This window comes from Harpegnathos saltator, unplaced genomic scaffold (genome assembly GCF_003227715.2).
Source record: "Harpegnathos saltator strain DR-91 unplaced genomic scaffold, Hsal_v8.6 scaffold596, whole genome shotgun sequence".
Lineage (NCBI taxonomy): Eukaryota > Metazoa > Arthropoda > Insecta > Hymenoptera > Formicidae > Harpegnathos > Harpegnathos saltator.
This window is the reverse complement of record NW_020230422.1, coordinates 1-7479: the sequence shown is the minus strand read 5'-3', so window position 1 is coordinate 7479 and position 7479 is coordinate 1. Positions and strand designations below refer to the sequence as shown.

General features: G+C 33.7%; 1 long non-coding RNA gene across 2 annotated transcripts; it reads left to right on the top strand.

The window, feature by feature from the left end:
• Positions 1-2169: 2169 nt before the first annotated feature.
• LOC112589744 (uncharacterized) lies at positions 2170-3433 on the top strand. 2 transcript variants are annotated; one of them, XR_003113756.1, is made up of 3 exons: positions 2170-2246; positions 2384-2414; positions 3256-3433. It is a non-coding gene; the product is annotated as an uncharacterized LOC112589744 (long non-coding RNA). The 2 variants fall into 2 exon arrangements; XR_003113755.1 differs by lacking the exon at positions 3256-3433 and having other exon boundaries at positions 2384-2417.
• Positions 3434-7479: the final 4046 nt, after the last annotated feature.

Sequence of the window (7479 nt, the reverse complement as noted above, 5' to 3'; positions counted from 1 at the left end):
TTTCTCGCAAACTAGAGCCGAGCGACCATTTTTACTTGCAGATTCGGCTTCTACACGTCAAAATATACAAGATAGGTGAGTTTGAGCGAAATCCAAGGTGAGGCCCGTCTTCTAAATAATTACCAGAATTAAGATTTACTTATTTTGCAATTATCTACGTATAGCATTTTAAAACTTGAGAAAAACGATTTTCAATATAATATGAGGTTATGATGAGAAAAAATTCTAGAAGTCGACTCGTGCCGACTTGTGTTTCTTACTGGAAAGCACCTCATTGAACAAAAATCATCACATCTGTGAAAGGCTAACTTTTAATAAGTAAAGTTTTTTTAGGGTGCGAGGCAGCTGTGCTGAAAGGAATACCCTACACAGCACATGATATTATTCGTATATCAGGTGTAGTAAAAAGAAATCCATTATTTTTCCAATAGATGGCTTTAGTTATCTGTATCTCGCGTTGTATAAGTCCGATCGGGTTCCACTAGATGGCGTTAGAAAGATGAGATTTCGTACTAAAAGAACTTTTGTGACAGTTTTGTGATTAGTTGACTCAGTTTTGTTTGAGCGCGCGTCAAAGATGGACACTATCAAAGAGAAAATACGCTATATTTTACAGTTTTTCTTCGATAAAGGCGAAAACGCAAGCCAGGCGGCTGAAAATGTGAATAGTGTTTATGGTCCTGATACTGTAACAGCCAATCATGCGCAATTTTGGTTTCGTCGATTCCGTTCCGGTAATTTCGATGTCAAAGATGCACCACGCACTGGAAGGCCAATTGTCGAAAATATCGATAAAATCATGGACATTGTCGAGTCCGATCGTCATGTAAGCACTGTTTCGATTGCTCAAGAGCTAAAAATTGCACAAAAAACCGTTTGGAACCATTTGAATAAGGCTGGATACAAAAAGAAGCTCGATGTATGGGTGCCACACGAGTTAACGAAAAAAAACCTCATGGACCGAATTTCCATCTGCGAATCGCTGCTGAATCGCGACAAAATCGACCCATTTCTGAAGCGGTTGGTCACTGGTGATGAAAAGTGGATCACTTACGACAACATCAAGCGAAAACGGTCGTGGTCGAATCGCGGTGAGCCGGCGGAAACGGTGGCCAAGCCAGGATTGACGGCCAGGAAGGTTTTGCTGTGTGTTTGGTGGGATTGGCAGGGAATTATCTACTATGAGCTGCTCCCCTACGGCAAAACTCTTAACTCGGAACTGTACTGTCAACAATTGGACCGTCTGAAGGAAGCAATCGCCCAGAAGCGGCCAGCTTTGGCCAATAGGAGAGGAATTGTGTTCCATCAGGACAACGCCAGGCCACACACATCGATAGTGACTCGCCAGAAGCTCCGGGAGCTTGGTTGGGAGGTTCTTATGCATCCACCTTATAGTCCGGACTTGGCACCAAGTGATTACCGTCTGTTCCTGTCCATGGCGAACAATTTTGCTGGTGAAAAATTCGCTTCAAGAGAGGCTTGTGAAAATCGACTGTCTCAATTTTTTTGCCAATAGGGACGAGGGCTTCTATGAGAGAGGCATAATGAAATTACCTTCAAAATGGCAACAAGTTATCGAACAAAACGGCGCATATTTGACCTAAATCGAATCATTCTAACTATAGTAATTAAAGCCTTCAATTTCATGCAAAAATAATGGATTTCTTTTTACTACACCTGATATAATGTTTTCATACTAAATATACTATAGATATATCTAATATACTGAGAATATCCCTATAATATTTTTCGTATATTTTTAGAATATACGTAATTCATCAATAATTCATCAATAATTCAGTTTATTTATCGAATATTCTAGAAATATTCTAATATTATCAACAATATTTTAATCATTAATCGAACATATCCCTTCTACAATAAGCAATTAGTCATAAGCCGTAAGTAAATTGACCAACCACAGTCGATTATTTAAAAAATAATCAAATGTGATCAATTTGCCTACGGCTTTTGACTAATTGCTTTATATTGTAGAAGGTCTTTAACAACACAGGTATCCAAGAAACGGTCAGATTATGTCCTGAAGATGACCTCGGGATGTTTCTTCATCCTCAGGACGTCCCTGGGATGTTTTTAGGAGATCTTGCGCTGTCTAGAGTCACCCGATCTTCGGCGGAGGCCCGATTCTGATTGGATGGCTTTTAATGCTTCTCTACTCCACTCTCCGCTTTCCGTGTCCATCTGAACGCACGTAGTCACGTCGTATACGAAGATCTTAATATAAGGTAATAATTATATAATTATTTTATTTATAAAATAACATTAACTATTATGCATTAATAAATTTGTACCTCAATAGATATTTTGTTAGATAGGCCAATTCGTTGTATAAAATTTTATAATTTTTCAACTTGTCTTTCAGGGTTATGTGGCACAAGAATAATTAACTTCAGGTTTTTACACTATTTTTCCTATTTTCTTGATAGTTATAAGTTATTCAGACTGCGTCTCAATTTTCCTCCTTAATCCATATAATAATGCTGCGTTTACCCCTTATTCTTTTTTTCCTTAATTCTTCGTCGTACTTAACTCTTTCTTCATTATATTTACTGCACCACTATATCATATAGTCAATATTCTCTTTTTCATATCTACAGTCACACTTAGTGCTATCTATATATACCCCTTTCTGTGAAGAGACTCATTAAAATTATGATGGTTAGCTCTTAACCTGTTGGTGAAAGTAACAAAATATCTTTCTTCGTTGAAATTCCTAAATCATAGTTACTTCTCTTCTCTGTTGTAAAATCTCCCAAAATATTTAATATCTTTGAATCCTGAGTCTCTAATAAGACTCTTTTGTGTGTTAGACCATATTTCTTGTTTAAAAAAAACTCTTAAATCTTTAAAACGTATTATTCCTAACAGCACAGATATCCAGGGAACGTCCTGCATACATTCTGAGGATATAGCAATATCCTCAGAATGTTCTTGGGACATTCCCAGAAGTTCTTGTGCTGTCAGGGATAACTATTCATTATCATAATAACAGGAAAATATTCGGAACATTTTACATATTTTTTTGACTCGATTGGAAGAGAAACTGTTGTTTAATAGACATATCTTTTTATTTTAACATATGCTGTAATAATTTTTGTCATGCAATTTCTCATTTTTGACATAATTAAATAAAGATAGTCTCAGAGAGGATCCATAGAGTCATAATATATATAAATTAATAAATGTCATTAGACGAAATATTGAACTAATATTAACTCTGTACTTACATTTTAGATTAAACAATTGGCTCGAGTTGTATGCGAGGATTTAAAAACATCGTGTATAAGATTAATGAGACAAATCTTCAGCAATGAATTAGCCATGGAATACAGCTGGTATGGAGCGAAAAAGAAAAATGTCTTCAGCAACTTACAATTGTGTAAAGTAATTATATGTAAATAAAATATACAATCAGAATATACATACAGAACTGTAAATCTTAGTTTTTAATTAATAGTGTAATTGATAATTATTTAGAAGAGGCACGCCGCCTCCGATTTTGCTAAAAGTCACATATTTTATGTATTTTCACGTGTAGAAGCCGAATCTGAGTTAAAAATCATTGCTCGGCTCTACAAAGCGAGAAAAATATTATTTAAGATAGAATATGATAGGTTAAGAAACTTGTCATTGCAAGGTAAAATCTGTTCGTTACACTTATTGTATTAGTGTAGTGCAGTATAACAACTAAATGAAAATACTTAAATTAAGAATATTTATATAAATAATTTTGTCACATGTCACCTTGCATAGGGGCCTTTGCTAATCTTTTCAGAATTTGTCATTTTAATGTATGGTAGGCTCATTGATTTAGTAAGACGAAGATTTAAAGATATATTCTTTTATAATTATTGTACATAAAATAGGAGTTATTTTGTGTTGAATTCAAAATAAGACCTATCTTGTGTACAATAATTGCAAAAAAATATATTTTTAAATCTTTGCCTTACTAAAGTGACGAGTCTACCTTATATTAAAATGACAGATTCTGAAAAGATTAGCAAAGGCTCCCATGCAAAGGAGAATGTATCATGAATCAAAAGCGGAGAAATCATAACATATGTTATTCCATTGCGTAACAAGAGGAACAAGATCAGTCCTACATAATGAGATAGCATATACTTACATTCTTCTGCTTCTGATTAATGATACACTCTCCCTTGTGTAGGGGCCTTTGCTAACCTTTTTAGAATCTGCCATTTTAGTACATATAAGGCGAAGATTTAAAGATATATTCTTTTATAATTATTGTACACAAGATAGGAGTTATTTTGTGTACAATTCAAAATAAGTCCTATCTTATGTACAATAATTATAAAAGTTTAGTTGTATACTGCGCTATACTAATACAGTAAGTACAACGAAGAAACTTTACCTTGCAATGACAGGTTTCCTAACCTATCATACCTCTATCTTTAACAATTTTTTTCTTGCTTTATAGAGTTGAGTAACTATTTTTACTTTTGGATCCGGTTTCTACGAGTCAAAATATATATGATACGTGAGTTTTAGCAAAATCGGAGGCGGTATGCCTTTTCTAAATAATTACCAAATGTTTAAACAAATATTTAAGTAATCTTTTTATTTATATATTTACATTAACATAAAATTTTTCAACTTTCTTTTAAGCAACTTAAATGAGAACAGATATTTATTTAAAGAAAACTCTCTCTCTCTCTCTCTCTCTCTCTCTCTCTTTCTAATTACACTGATTTTTAAATATTATATTCCAGGTGTGATAAAGTCGCGTACAATTGCAACAGACGAACAAATTTCTGCTCCCATCAAAATTTGGCTGGCTCATGCAAAGGAACGTGCAAATAAACAAAAAAATAATTGAGTTATTTTAGATTTTACATATATATATATATATAATTTATGAAGAGTTATGATTTATAAAGTTTATAGTTTATAAAGGCAGTACAAGTTTGTTAAGAGTTCATTTATATGTTTATTTATATATGTATAAAGAGTTCATTTATATGTTAAACTAATTTTAAAAATATATATTATAACATATATAATATATAACCAATTATATAATATATAACCAATTTGTCATTTTACATATATAATATATAACCAATTTGTCATTTTTATTATACCCAAAAAAACCTGCAAAATATTTATATATTATATAAATATTCTACAAATATACTGACAATAAACTAGGAAATATTTCTAATCGATACTAGTAATATTATTAAAATATTATTTAGATATACCTACAATATAATACGAAATATTCTCAGTATATACTGAGTAGACTGCGGAAGCGGACATAGGAACATTCTCAGTATATTCTCAAAATATTACAGTACGTATTTTGGATATTCATGGAATAATTGCAATTTACGTTTGCGATATACTGAGAATCTGTTTAGAATCTACCTGTGCTGTATTGGACTATGGGGTATGTGTCTAGAATTATTATTAGTACAACAGTGGTAGCTATGCTGAAAGGAATATGCTGCGGGATATTCTAGAATTATTATAAGCACAACAGTGGTAAGATATTATCTCAAATATTATCTTTGGTTGCGGTCAAGACTGCACTACAAATGTTTTGAAACATCGCATATTCTATCTACATTCCATAAGAATAAAGATAGAATGATGTTTCGAAGCATTCGTAGCACTGTCTTGATCGTAGCCTTTATTCATAAAGATTATATTTCTATTGATCATAATAAAATAACATAACGTTAGAAATGTGTGAGGAAAAATATATCTTAAGGATCTATGCATCTAGAATCCCGGAAAACGGTGATATCTGAAACCTTTTTTTATTAAAACTGTGAAAGTTTTTTTCTTAATTTTTTTAATTGAAAAATTTAGTTTTAAATATTTAGTCATTTTTATTAGAAAAAATTTAGAATTCTCTGAATTATAAAGGTAAGAGGGCACGCAAAAAGAAAACATTTTGCAGTACAAGTAAATCTCCAAGCATCTTAAACGAAAAAAATGAGGTTTTAAAAAAATATGTTAAATGATTTAATTGGTACCATAGTTATTTATAAGAATACTGATTTTTTATAAAATAGCGGAATTTGATATTTACGAATAATTTTATTGAATATAGACCTTAACGTATTTATTGGGTGAGTGCAAAAGTTCGTGCTGAGTTTCAATAGATGGAGTTATAAGCGTCGTAAAGTGTTGTCATTAATACTTCCATCTACATATTATATAACGTTGGAAAGGTGACGTCTTCAGCTGTTATTAAAAAAAAAATCATTTGTTTTCATACAAACTGCTTCGAGAAATATCACTTTAAAAATGAGTACCGATAAGGTGCATTTACGGCATGTTATGCTTTACGAGTTTCGGAAGGAAATAAACGTTGCCGCAGCCGTAAAAAACATTCAGGATGTTTATCAGGATGAAGCACCAGCTAAACGAACTGTGGAAAAATAGTTTGCTAAATTTCGGCACGGAGAATTTAACCTTGAAGACGAGCCAGGCTCTGGTCGACCTTCTGACATTGATGACGATGTTTTGCGTACTTTAGTATTCAATAATCCGCGAATTTCAACAGAAGAAGTTGCTACAGCACTAAACGTTGACCGATCAACCGCTTTTCGGCGTTTAAAAAAGATGGATTCGATTTGAAGCTCGATATATGGGTGCCCCATTTGCTGACCGAGAAGAACAAAATCAAGCGAATTTCTGCAGCCGTTTCTTTACTCGGGCGGCTCAATAACGAGTCGTTTTTGGATCGACTAGTGACGGGCGATGAGAAATGGGTCCTCTACAACAATGTTCAGCGCAAACGGACATGGAAACAATCAGGTGAGCATGGTGACGCAATGCCAAAGGCCAGTTTGCACCCGATGAAGGTGATGCTCTCTGTTTGGTGGGATTGCAAGGGCATAATCTATTTCGAGCTTCTCCCCGCTGGCGAAACGATTGATTCGGACAAGTACTGTCGCCAATTAACCAATCTGAATCGAGAAATAAAAGAGAAACGTCCGATTTTGTCAAATCGCAAGGGAGTCGTCTTTCATCACAACACCAGACCACACGTTTCGAAAAAGACGCTGCGCAAACTGAAGAGCCTGAAATGGGATGTCGTAACGCATCCACCGTATTCTCCTGATATCGCACCATCTGACTATCACTTGTTCCGGTCATTGCAAAATTATTTAAATGAAAAAACTTTGACTCTTTGGAGGCCTTAAAAAAACGGCGTCTCTTCGTTCTTCGAATCTAAACCGCGCAGTTTTTATGATCGAGGCATCCGTATGCTGCCAGAACGTTGGGAAAAGATTATAGAAAACGATGGAGAATATATCATTGATTGAATAAAGATTTGTTTGCCTAATCACTGTGTGACTTTTACTCACAAACTCCGCACCGAACTTTACACTCCACCCAATATTTCAAGAAAAAAGATGAGTTTGATTATAAAATAAATTAAGCATAGGGGAAAATCTCTATGATATCGATTACATAATT